This window comes from Lissotriton helveticus, chromosome 12 (assembly GCF_964261635.1).
Source record: "Lissotriton helveticus chromosome 12, aLisHel1.1, whole genome shotgun sequence".
Taxonomy (NCBI): domain Eukaryota; kingdom Metazoa; phylum Chordata; class Amphibia; order Caudata; family Salamandridae; genus Lissotriton; species Lissotriton helveticus.
The window spans coordinates 444264366-444278558 of NC_136073.1; the positions used below are offsets into that span (position 1 = coordinate 444264366).

General features: G+C 43.8%; 1 protein-coding gene and 1 pseudogene across 1 annotated transcript in view; both read left to right on the forward strand.

The window, feature by feature from the left end:
• SLC6A2 (solute carrier family 6 member 2) overlaps positions 1-14193 on the forward strand; it is a 1355875-nt gene that overhangs the window by 259882 nt on the left and 1081800 nt on the right. The gene's annotated exons all lie outside the window — the stretch shown is intronic.
• The window catches only part of LOC144799245 (forkhead box protein F2-like), a 104242-nt pseudogene that overhangs the window by 53973 nt on the left and 36076 nt on the right, over positions 1-14193 (forward strand).

A 14193-nucleotide genomic window follows, 5' to 3' on the forward strand; every position in this document is an offset into this window, starting at 1 on the left:
TTTATTGAGTCGGAAAAGTAGTCCACCTTTTGTTGGCCATCTTAGGGTAAAAAGAAGAGTGTACCAAGCATTACAAGAACCATTATGAGAGAATGGAAGAGGAATAAGTGGAGTTCCTCCTTTCTTTTGATGTCGAGGCAACATTCCACATACCCAACAGTTCGAAGTGTTCGTTATATTATGAGTATGGTGTAGAATTTGAATGAAGCTGTTATTTAAGTAAGTCTGTCTATGTCTCTCTTCATGATAAGGCAGAGTAAAATGGATATGTTCAGATGGGATTGGAGTGGTAGGCAGTAAATATTCTCGTGCAGGAAGCAATCGTTCTATAGTCCATGCTATTACTGCTATCACCACTATAGTCATAACAAAAAGTACTGCACACAGAATTCTTCTGTTTCTCATCGTAGCAGGTGCCATAGTGCAAAGAACAAACTGTTTCAAAACCAACTAAAAAATAAAAATTGAGTGCTAAGATCCGAGGTAGCCGCTGGTGTCTTCTCCGAGATTCAAGACGGGTGTCGCTACACTGGACAGAACTGATCCCCCCCTTGATATTCTCGGCTTCCATTTTCGCAAACATCAGAACGGTAACTCAACCAGTCTCGCACAAAATAACTGCTTTCCTTGACCGCAGGTTATATCTCGCTCCACCAGAAACATTGTGGTCCGGGAAGGCTCCCTCCGACTCGTGAGGCGTAACAGCTGGGCTCTTGTCTGCATCCAAGATGTCTCGATAATCAGATAGCACCGCAGGATTCACCAGATCCGGAGAGACACGACGGCAGTGAGTGGAATGTACCCACCGCTTTTTATTCGTGACTCGCACAGCTGTCCGAGTTGCCAGCAATACTTGTTCAGGGCCACGCCACCTCGGCTCCAAACTGCTGGTCCTCTCGAACGCACGTACCATAACGTGGTCCCCAGGACGAAGATCGTGAGCCTCTCCAATGGAATTGTCGGGGAGCGCTTCTCGAACCTGTTGATGAATAGAAAGTAAATAATTTGTTAATCGTGCCAAATAATCGTTCATCATTATACAAGGCACAACATGTATTAAGCGAGGCTTTGGAACTCCCCAGATATTCATAGGCCTTCCAAACACTATTTCATATGGTGTGAGGCCAGATCGAGAATGTGGCACTGATCTAATAGACAATAATGCCAAAGGCAAAGCGTCCGGCCATTTCAAAGACGTGGATGCCAGGATCTTTGCTAGCTTCAGCTTCAGAGTTGCATTATACCTTTCCACTAGACCTGCTGACTGCGGGTGGAATACAGCGTGAAATTTTTGTTTAATTCCCAATCCTTTCAGGACATGCTCCACTATTTTCCCAACAAAATGAGGACCATTGTCATTCCACAAAAATTTACAAACACCATAGCGTGGGAAGTACTCCTGAGTAACACCTTAGCTGTTGTCAATGCTGTATTATTCTTCGTGGGGTAGGCTTCAATCCATTTACTGAAAGCACACACCACCACTAGGACATACTTGAGGTTATTACAGCGCTCCAACTGGATGTAATCCATTTGCAGTACTTCGAATGGTGCAGTAGGTGGAAAGAACCCTCCTTTGAGAGTATAAGTCCCTTTGGCAGGATTGTACTGTAGACATATCAGACAGGTCTGCACTACTCTCTTGGCCGTGCTGGCAATCTCAGGATGCTCCCAAACTCGTGTGAGCAATTTAGTAATTGCAAGAGCTCCAACATGTGCCAGCCCATGTGTCATTTGAACCATTGCTTGCAAATAAGCGGCAGGCAATTTCCATCTCTCCATATCTTTGCTACGCCAACAGCCCTCATCATCCAACACTCCCTCTGTTGCCCAGGTTGCAAGTTCCGTTTCAGATGCTGATTTTTGTATGTCTAATATTTCCTCTCTAGCATCATGCCATCGTTCAGCTTGTGATTTCACCACATACATGGGAGAGACATTTTGTAACATGGCAATCTCTCTCGCTATGCGATCTGCAAAAGCGTTTCCTTGTCCTATTTTGTCTGTCACCTTCTTATGTGCACTACATTTGATTATCGCTACCTTCTTTGGACATAATAGTGCATTCAGGAGATCACGTACTAATTCTCCATGCATAATATGCACTCCATGTGAGGTCAGGAACCCTCGTTCCTTCAGAGTAGGCCGAAATCGTGCACTACTCCAAAAGCGTAACGACTATCAGTGTAAATATTCACGCATAATCCAGCACTTAACTCACATGCTTTCGTTAAGGCTATCAATTCAGCTGCTTGGGCCGATTTTTGCGGTATTCGTGCTGTTTCTACCACTGTCTTAAGTGTCGTGATCGCATAGGCTGCAGAAGTTGTACCATCTGGCAGCTTTAAACACGATCCATCAACCCACAGTTCCCCATTTACATCTGGAAGTGGCGTATCCTGTAAATCGATACGACCCTTTGTTTGTTCTTCAGTCAGAAAAACACAATCATGATGTTCTTCCTTCTGGGTCTCAGCAACAGGATATGGCAATAAAGTAGCAGGGTTCAAAGTGGCGCACCTCTTCAGTGTAATATGTGGCGCCAACAGTGCTAGCTCGTATCCTGTTAAACGTGCGCTAGTTAGATGCTGTGTTTTCGTTTGGTTCAATAAAGCATCTACCGCATGGGGAACTAACACCAACAATTTGTGTGACAAGACTATTCCCTCACTCTGTCGTATGGCTAATGCTGTTGCTGCAACTGCTCGAAAACATCCAGGCAATCCTCGAGCCACAGGATCGAGTACTGCTGAAAAGTACGCACAAGGCCTCTGCTTATCTCCGTGTGTCTGCACTAAAACTGACAATGCGCACCCATCCTTCTCATGTACATACAGTGTGAAAATCTTTGTATAGTCTGGTGTACCTAACACTGGTGCAGAACAAAGAGCTTGTCTCAATTGTTCAAAAGGATTCTGACATTCATCTGTCCATTCAAGTGGAATTGGTGTAGTTTTAGACAGCAACGCTAAAAAGGGTTTTATAATGTGCGAAAATCCTAGTATCCATTGTCTACAAAAAGACGTCAAACCTATGAAGGCACGAACATCTTTCTGAGTGCAAGGGACTGGCGTATCTAAAATTGCTTGAATTTGGTCTGATGTCAATGCACGCCCCTCCTTAGACAAAAGATGACCGAGGTAGGTCACCTTTGGTCTACAATATTGCAATTTCTTCCTTGAGACCTTGTGATTATTTTTGGCAAGAAAAGAAAGTAGGGAGAGAGTACTCTCCTCACATTGTTCCTGCGTGTCTGCTGCGAGTAAAATATCATCAACATATTGGATAAGAGCCACCCCAGACTGTAAGTCAAAAGAATCAAGCTGTCTTTTTAAAGCCTGACTATAAATGCTAGGGCTTTCTGTGTAACCTTGAGGAACTCGACAAAATCTATAAGATTTGTTATTTAATGTGAAGCCGAACAAATATCGGCTATCGGGATGAATGGGAATCGAAAAGAAAGCATTCTTCAAGTCAATAACAGTGAATGTAGTGGATGTAGGTGGAATCAAAGTAAGTAAGGTGGTAATGTCAGACACCACCGGATACTGGGGTACGACTATCTTATTAATTTCCCTCAAATCAATAATGAAGCGGTAGATCTTAGTGTCTGTGTCTTTCTTCAGGATCGGAAGAATCGGACTGTTACAAACATTATAGGGGACTTCCTCCACCACCCCTGCCATAATCAAATCATTTACAATATGTGTCAAGGCCACTTCGCCTTCTCTGGAGATCTTGTACTGTGGTACACGAGGCAAAGACACTCCCTCCTTTACAGTAATACGTACGGGAGGAATAATCATTTGTCCCACATCAGTATCAGAAGTGGCCCATAAAGTGCTTGGGAGAGAAGCTAACGCATCGGCCTCCTGCATGAGGCACGATCTCTCAACCTTTGGGTAGTTCTCATTCAAAATAACCCGCACCCCTTCAGGGGCACAGCGTATAGTTGCTCGAAAGTGTTTTAACATATCAAGTCCCACAATATTATCTGGTGTGTTTGGAGATAACAGAAACGGGCATGGGGCAGTACATTTTTCAATGTGAAATGTAAGGGGTTGAGACAATGGGCTAAGAGAAGGTGTTCCATCGAACCCTATTGAGGTAATCGTTTCGCCAGACAGGGGAGCCCTTGGAACCAAGTGTTTGGACAGAGCGCTACGAGTAGCTCCTGTATCGACCAGAAACTGATCAGTAGAACCCAAAACATGTGCTGATATATATGGACCCCTTTGATCGACTGGTACTTCAACCAATTCCACACCCCATCCTATGCAATCCTATGCATAATGATTATCCTGAAACTCAGTAAACTCTCCTTCAGCTATCTGATACTGATTCCGTCGATCAAATGTGTTATGATCAACCTGACCACGACCCCTCGCTTCAAACCTACCACGATCATTCGCTCCACCCCTCAGTCCTGAATAACTATTCCGTGACCTTCCACTTCCTCGACCACGCTGATTACGCTGTTCCCGAAGCACCGGACAATCCGAAGCTCAATGTCCAAACTGTTTACAGTATGCACATTGATCCTCAGAAATATCGGAACAAGCAGAAGACGTACCATACGATCCTCGTCTACCCCTATCGTTCCCTCTCGACTGCGTAGCATAAACCTGAGCCAACATCACCTTTGTCTTCAAATCCTTCGCTTTCTTATCACTACTTTCCTTAGCCTCCAATTTCTGTCGTTCATAATACTGAGCCATAGTCAATAAAGAAGCAGGGGTTGCCGTGGTCCATGAACTTTCACTAGACTTTAACCGTTTTGCAATCTCCGGTAGGAGATTAGCCTCGTATTTATCAACGAACAAGTGCCTGCCCGTATCCTCTGTTAATGATTGTCCACTGTAATCATGGAATGCTTCCTCGACACGTGAAAAGAAATCAGAGACCGATTCATCCGGCTTCTGTTTGCAAGAAGCCAACATCGTCCAGTCAATTTTCTTAGGAGGAACAAGCGTTTTTAATTTATTCAAAATAGCCACCGGGAGGTCTAAAATCAATTGACATGGCTTACATGCAGGTTCTCTATCTCAATCAGCACGGGCTATGTCCTTCCAATCTGCACCTAGAATCGCTCGATCATCAAACTTACGAATCGCCCTCCACATATTAGGAGGCAATATTAACCCAAAGAAAAGATCAATATCAACTAATATCATAACACACGAAGAAATAGCACCTTCCACTCCTTCATAGAAAGCTGCCGGATTTTTACGGGGGTCAGGTAAAGCATTTTTGAGCGCCATAACGTCTGTTCTATTCCATGGTGTATAAACCCAATTATATACAAAATAACCCTTCGAATCTTTAGACATCTTATCATCATCTGTGCCTAGCCCTTTAGGAGGGACATACAAAGGCGCAACTTCTCGCATTGGTATAACATTTACTGCGTCATTCTTATCTGTTCCAGAGATAGGGCAATCTTTGGATACTTCCGTTGATCCAGACGCAGACGAACCTGATGTCTTTTTCAACGCCCGTAGTCGTAACGCCTCATCCCGTAGCTGAACCAAACGCTGGAAAAACGTATCCGCATCTGCAAGAACAAAAAGACCTTTACGAAAATTATCACGACCAACTGATATATCCTTAGGTTCCAACTCAGGTGAATACTGTCTAAACCGTTCGACAACTTCATCTCCAAAATGATCCAGAAAATACAATTGTTCTTTTTCAGACCACTTACTCATAAGACCATCAATCTCTGAAACAGTTATAGAATTTACATTAAGTTTACGAGCAAACCCGCGCAATTCCGTAGCTCGATCAGCAGTTAGCCTGGTACGCTGATTATTCTGATCTTCCTCGTCCGAGTCCTCATCCGGGGCCGTAGGCGGAACATACGGAGGCGGGCAACAGTCTAGTAATGAAAAATCATCTAATTCATTAGTAAGGACAGGATAAAGAGGACGTCGAATAGGAAACTGCCCATTAACCTGCAAATTACGTTCTCAAGTCTCCCTCTCTTTCTGTTCCTGCAATTCTTTCTCCTGCAACTGTAAAGCTTTATCACGAGCAGCCTTTCGCTGCTCCTTGTCCGCCAAGGCTTGTTCACGCTTCATTCGTTCACGCACCGCTTTCTCCCACATACGCACACAATCAAACATATCCTGTCTAGACCTGCGCTGAAACAAACACTGCTCCACATACTGAACCTTTCGCAGATCAAACGACCCATGTAGTGGCCATTGCAATTCACGATCAGTTTTTGTATATTTATGCCATAATGTACTATACATAATGGGGGGAAGGCCAAATTTTATGTACATTTCACGATTAGGTGTCCCCTCTGGGGGAGCCGGCTGAGATTCATTTAATCGATAACTGGTACCATTTCCAAAACAGCACATTCCTCGAAGTGTGCTTAAAACAGGCATGTCAAAATATCACGAAAACGCGATATTACATAAAAATGGCACTTAAATATGTTTTTACACACGGTGTGCCGTTCAAACAAATACAAAGTCAGAGAAATATCTCTACATGCCTGCCTATGTGAGGTGCACTCCACATATAACTCAAATCATAGGTCCAAATGTTAGCTAACTCAAACAAATCCAAAAAGCCACAGTAAGTGTCAGTAGACTACCTTACCAATCACAAGCTTACCAAATATTCTCAAACGTCCAGGTTCCAACTGCCAAGTTCCTTAATCGAATCAGCCAAACGGGCACTGCACAACCCAACCGATCAGGATCTCAGTCGAGGACCGCCGCCACCTGGAAGGTCGAGTCAGAAGGAGAGGAAGAAACACCGTGGGTGCCAAGACTCGGGTCACACAGTGGCAGCGTACGCGTCCATGGCGAGTTTCCAATCCTTCGTCACGACCTCTCCTTCGGGCATCCGAGTCGCCGATGAGTCCCTTCGTGGTCGCCAATTTGTGGTATTGGGTTTCGTCAGGTCTACATACTCTGCAAAAACTCTCGTACACCATAGAATAGAAGTTGGCACGGAAACTGGAAAATGCAAAAGACAAGTTTATTAAGACCCCATGGGGTGGTGGTACATTCCTACAGCACCCTTCGGCAATGCAAGAAGTATCACACCGAACATCGGTGCGCGACCTCTTTTATACAAGTTTGACAGTAATAAAAAGGTAGGCGGTAAACTCTTTTCACAGTTTAGGTACATATAAGGGCATTTTTGGAACACAGCCAACATGTGGGAGGAGTTTAGTACCACTGGTCAGTTTGGAGAACATTCCTAAGAGGTGACCGCTCATTAATCTAAATGTTTGAGTGCGCATGCGTTAGCTTGACCAGTGCTAAAAATAGCCTGTTGCTGGGCAAGGTAAATGGCCATTGGTACAGAGAAAGGAGAAAAGGGCATGCTGACCACGAGGCCGCATGTTCATACAAAATGGAAGCCAGGAAATACAAAATGGCCCCCACACGTTTGGTCAAGTTAACGAGGAAAGTTCGTGTAGCTGAGCTAAATGCTAATTCAGTTGCTGCCAAATTACGACAAGGGGGCTACGACTCCGTAAGCCTGGAGGGGATCAGCTGCGCCCACCACATGCCTCCTAGCCCTGGCTCCAGCTACATGGCCAGCTGCCCCTCCGGGGGGGATACATGCCAGAGAGCAGCAGCAGCCTCCTGCCCTCCTTGCCTGCCCTGGCCAGCGCAATGGACTGTCACTCGCCTTATTCCATGCATGTTCTCTGTTTTCTCTCTTTGTGTAGCTCCCCAATGCTTCCCCGGCAAAAATGTACTTTTTTTTTTCTTATGCGGGCCATGGCAGCTGCAAAATGCTACGGGCCTTTCACTTCCTCTTTTGTGCTGCTTGTGCTTTCTTCCCTCTTTTTCCCTTTTAATTTACCGTTCTAAAACAATGTTAGAATGTGAATTTAAAAATGCCATAAGGACCACCAGGTCATCACAACACACCTGCATGCAAGCGTTACGATACAGGTACATGTGTCATGATGCATGTTGGGGGCCACAATGGAATGGCTTTCTTTAAAAAGAAATTCCATAATGACCGCCCATTCGTAAAAATATGTGTACATGCACTGTGATACATATGTTTTAATACACTGGCGGGCATTTTGACATGTCAATGCCAATAAATATAACATCGACAAATCCATTAGCCTTTTTAGAGCCAAGTTATACTGCCTTTGCAAATGTTTGTTCTCAGCTGTGGCTCCTCCATATGGGCTCCAGGGCTAGCCCCTCTTTGTTTTGGGGTCCATTTTTACTATTCCAAAAGTGAATATTAATCTATCATTCAATCTTGGTATAATGAAAAAAATTCAGTGCAGCAACAGCTTAAGGCAGCTTGTTGTGGCACTATTTGATGGCTGTCTGGTGCAGAAAGGCACCTGCACCAGTCATCAGAGATTATGCTCTGCTGGTGAAATCCCAGTGTTAGCCCCTGGCACACCTCAGCACCTCCCCTAGCTGTGACGTTCTTAAACGGCGAAGGACAGAATGAAAAATAAAAAAACACTTAACTGGAATGGCCAGCCCACTGGCCAGCCGGCTGCTGCCTCTCCTGCATCGTCTGTCATCTTCCTGCAGACTCCTGGTCAGCAGCTGGAAGCACCTGGCAGACAGGCTCCCCTGAGCCAATCACAGCGTTGTGATTAGCTTGAGCATTGTGGATCGGCACTCAGACTGGAACAGGGAGCCTGTGCATGTTCCTGGCCAGGCTGTGTAATGCAGCCTAGTAGGAACATGCAAACTACGCATGAACTGTTTGGTCGACCCAAGAAGCCCGGCCAAACAGTTCATGCGCAGTTTGGGAGTGCCCAGCACTCCTCCCTGCTCTGGCCAGCCTCACCCCACCTGAGAGCCACTGACAGCTTTAGGGAAAGATAACATGATAATGACAATAGTTATTATCGTGTTATTTTTCCTCTGCCTTAGCAGGGGAGCTGCCACTGCTGGCTACACACCATTAACCCTCTTACCCTACCCTTTCACAGATTTGAGAAAGGGTGGGGTTAAAAAGCAGAGACTGAAACCTGGTACCTGCAACTGCACAGGTTTGAGGATTAAATTTTATGCTACAGCACTGGAAGCTGAGAGAAGGAGGAGACCAAATTGTTGCGCTGGCAGCAAGGTAAGTAAAAAGGCGGTGTGGGTTTGGGTGACAGTGTGTCTGTGAGAGAGCGTGTGTATTGTGAGCATGTCTGTGTGTCTTTGAGTGTGAGTGAAAGTGAATGAAAGTCAGTGAAGTGAGTCAGAGTGAGTGGAAGGGAGTGATTGGAAGTGCAAGTACAAGAGGGAATGAATGAGAGTGAGTCAGTGAGAATGACTGATTGTAAAAGAGTGTTATGGAATGTGAAACTGAGTGAGACTGAGTGAGTCAAAGCTTGAGTGAATCTGAGTGAATCAGAGAATGAGTGAGACAGAGTGAGGTAGAACGAGAATGACTGAATCAGAATGAGTTAACCTGAGTGAGACTAAGCGAGAATGAGCGAGTCAGCGTACGTAATAGTGTGTGCAAGTGCAAATGAGAATAAGTGAATGAGACTGAGTGAGAAAAAGTGGGAGAATAGGACCGAGTGCAACCGAGTGTGAACAAACTGCTGAACATTCTGAAAAGACGTCAGGCTTGCTCACTGGAATTCAAGCCAAGGATTACGTCTCACCACTTTTATAGTTCACCAGCTGCCGCTGCTTGTTCATGTTCTGTCACGTCTCATTTTCTCTCCTCTACACTGAAGCATAAATGACCTCCAGAACTGTAAAATATTCCGGTTCTCTTCAGCATCATGCAGTTATTAACATTGGAAGATTGTATTTGTCTATCACGTTGGAGTCACTCAGTTGTAAAAAGTCATTATTGATAGTTACAAATATGCATATAATTCTTTATGGTAGGTATTGATCCCATCGATGCCCATTAGCAATAACACATTTTCTCAAACTCTTTATTCACTGTTATGACATCACTGCAGCGAAAAAATCAAACTGTTTTGACTGCTTTTACCTCATAATAGTATCTAGCTGATCCCATGAAACCAGCTTCTCCTTTCTAACCCCAAATGAGTCCTAATCAAACCTGTGTCAAAAGACCATCACCCCGTCAAGAATTATTTTTTTACCCTCACAACATGATATGGGGACAAATAAAAAAACCTGCTCTGATGACCAAACAAACACTAATGCATTTCAACTAAAGCATGCATTGACAAAGCCAGTAGGTCTGGTTTTGACAAGCTGATGTTATGTTCTATATTTTATTTGTATATAAAATATGCCACAAAAATAATAAAAGGAAAATACCAAATGTTAAAATGATGTTATAGTGAGGTGAACATGCCAGGTTAAATATACCATTTTCCACTTAAAAACTCTGAATTTCACAAATTGTAATGTACTCAAAAAGCTATCACTTACACACTTTCCATGCGGATGTATGACATTACAACGCATGCTTTTACCACGCATGCCTTTACAACGCGGTTTTTACATCGCATACCATTACAACGCATAGTGCTTTTGGGTGTTGGATAGTGAATTATTTAATTTACTATTCCAACTCCAGTCTCCGTGGATAGTAGGGAAGGTGTTGGATAGTAAATTAAATCTATTCCCTATCCTAGAGCGCCCCCCCCCGGGCAATGCGTTGTAATAGTTTGCGTTGTAAAAGTTACGTCGTAAAGGCACTGCGTGGTAAATGTTGCGTTGTAAAGGTTGTTCACCTTTCCATGCACTGCTTAAGACTTCACATATTACAACACTCATGACATGTTCTATGACATCATTGATAACATCATGGATGACACCTGAAACTACATCATTGATAATATCACTGTGCATTGAGGGAGGGTGAATGATAGTTTCTTGAAAAAACTATAACTGGTGAATTCAGTTCAGAGATAAACATGCATCACTTAATCTGCAACTATGATGCTATCCATTGTTGTACCTTTAAAAAAGAACTACTGTTGGTAACAAGCATATATGGTACCTAAACTTAAATTTAGTTTGTAGCTGGATAACTATTAAGAAGGATCGTGTTTGTCACCTATGGGTTCTCATCCTATAAGAACCCCTAAGTTATTGCATTTCCATTGTTGACAGCTACCCAACTCCTATTGTATAATAAGCCTGTTCTAAGAATGATTTGCGGGATAATCTGATTATGGGGCCAAACATCTCCTTCAGAACTTGGGCCTGGCTGTCTAATAATTGATTTAATGTTTCAGTAGTTTAATTCAAAGCGTTTCAAATTTCACAGTAAACAGTTCAGTAAAATGAAGAGCCTCGTAATTACTGTAATTGGGTTAAAATCAGTCAGGGTCCTATCAACGCAAAAAAGATGCTCATGATGGATGTGACAGAGAACAGATGGTATTTCAGATAGGAGCAGAGAATGGGAAGTGTGGGGGCAGGCCAGATGTGTGGCGGAACAACATTACAGTGTAATGGAGCAGAGAGACAGGAAGTGAGAGATAGTTCAAGAATGAGGTAGTCTGGTGTGGAAACGAAAATTTATCAGTGAGCAAAGAGATAATCAATGAACATTAAGAGATTAACACTCATTAAACGTGTCTGGACTCGGTGTAGGGGAAGATTGTGCGCTGTGATCAAGTTAAAGTGGAAGCATTTTTTGTTGAAACAAATGGGAATCTTCAATTTTTTCTGCTAATGTGTCAGTCATCAGTATTCATAATTTTTGGGCAAACCTTTTCACGTGCATTCTGAAAGTTAATAAAAATGTAGTTGAGTTCGAATTTTGCTATAACTTCAATAGGACAGGTTGACAATTGATCAGAGATTATACGTGGAACATGTCAGAACTGATAAAATAAGTGACAACATCTGAAATACGACAAATCATATCTGATTATATCCAGATTCACACTTTAGCATCATGATGTGGAACCTTTGAATTTTCATTTTCTGAATTAGTTTTTTTATGTACTTGAACGCTCAGACTCAGTTCAACATTAGAAAATAGCTATCATCTGCAACTTCCCTTGTACTACTAATGGCCCGGGCTCCCGCGCCTAATGGGGAATTGCCCCTGAGCATTGTGGTTAATGCGTGAGTTGGTCGCCAGACTTTCGATCCACCTGGAGGCCCAAGATGGCGACTAGATGCTGTTTTTAGCACTGATCGCAGCGCAACGGGCAGAAGACACATGGAGAAGCCTGGCACATCCTATGAGCGGCTTTTACCGGTGAGTGCACCCGCTGCAGGGCGGGGGGGGGACTGGGGTGTAGGTAGCTGACTGGCGGAGGACGTTCACCTGCCCAGCCCTTCAGTATCTTGATCCCCCCCATCTCACCCCACCGGACCGCAGCAAGAAGAAAAGCCCCTTGAACCACACGGGGCTACATGGGCTGGCCCACCGAGTTTACATCAGTGGGGCAGAGGGTGGTTTAAACCATCTGGAAGCTGGCTTTTCACAGAAGAATAGGCTGCAGTAAGCACCCAAGCCCATCTGACCCTAAGATGGCACCTGGGCAGAATTAATCATGCCTCAAACACATCCCCCATCTGGCCTACCCATCATGAGACGGAATCTGTGTACCTACCTCTGACCGTGGGGACCTAGCTTTTTGACCAATGCCCAGTGGAGATACCTGATAGCTAAAGAGGAGATAGGCAGTGAACTACCCCTTCAGCCATCACCTACCCAGCCAGTCTTTGGACAGAGCTTACTTCGTCTCTCCGTTGTATTCTCCCTCCTACCGCTTTACTCCACCCCCTTTCTCCTCTACGCTCCATTTATCCCTCCTCTTTGCTCTTTAATTGTTTTCCCGTTGAGACCTAGCTGATGCCCGGTGGATCTATCTGATATCTAAAGAGGAGATGGGCTGTGGACTTCCCCCTCGGAGGTCACCTACCTTTGTCTCTCCAGCCTATCTACCTCCTACCCCTTACCCCACCTCCTTACCCTTCTAAGCTCCATTTATTTCCTCTTCTACACTCTTGAAATGTTTTTCTAGTAACTGATGTAACGTGTAACTGATGTAATTTTGTAATTTCTGTGGAACCTTATGTAAAGCACTCTGATACCTCCGGGTCTAGCCAGTGCTTTATAAAACTCTCAAAATAAAAATAAAAAAAAATAAAAAATAATGTAACTGGAAAATAAAACAATATTCAGAAAGTCTGTTCCTTGATGGAACAGATCAAGGTGATACTAGGGTATGGTGATGTAGCGTCTAGTTCACTGTGGCACTACTATGAAAGTGCATTGTCTATGTGTCTATGATCCTGTTTAGACTTTATTAGGTTCGAACGGTTTGGGGCAGTAAACCCATATAAAGGCATGTAGTTCCTTTGATTTTTACATTTGGTGTTATGAATGCTGCAAGCAGCAGTTATCTGCCAAATTCTTTAAGAGATATCTGTATGAGACACCCAAATTCTAGGTGTTGTGATTGGTTGGTGGTGAGAATAATGCAACCGGTATGTTTCATCGATAGAACTTAGCCTGGCGCATTCTATATTTGCGTCTGCAGCTCTGGCAGAATAAAATCACATTTCCGTAAGAAATCTTTGAAGCAGGCAAGGTTCAAATGAAGTTTTGTGAACTCTTTTTAATACTTTATGGAAGTGGTCAGAGCGCCTAACTTTGGAACGGTAAAAAAAAAAGTGACGGGTGGGATTCGTGAATTAATCTCAGCCACAGATAAATTCTGAGGGCTGCATTCTGGTGCATCACTTGTTTTGCCCACCATGCCACCTACGATTATGGCCATATGCAGATCAACCTTGATCCTGTTCCAATAAAACAGTCTAGCCCAAACTGTCAAGCCAGGTTCTCTCTGATGTGGAATACAAGAAACCTAAGTACGATTTCACCCTAGTTGGGGCTCTTCAGTTCGGTTCAGCTTGGGTCTTGTGGCACAGTGAACTTTTGAAAAAGGGGAGGCAGGCTCGAATCTCGGCCTCAGCTCCTCATTGTGTGAATATAGAGTGATCATTTAGGTTCAGATTTACTAAGATTTTGCAGCATGGCAAAGTGATGCACAGGTATTTCCTTTCCTGTGCAAAGGTATTTGCACTGGAAAGTTGCTCCCATTTTGAGTGTTTAATGTCACTTTGCATCAAGGGAATGTTTCTTAGGCAATCAGCACAAACACCTGTAGGTTTTGAATCACAGTAAAATGTACTGGGCTGGGCTTTAGATAAACAAGAATGCCCCCTTGAAGCAGGCTTTAACAAGGGGAAATGTATGAAAGGGCACATATTCAATGTGTGGGAT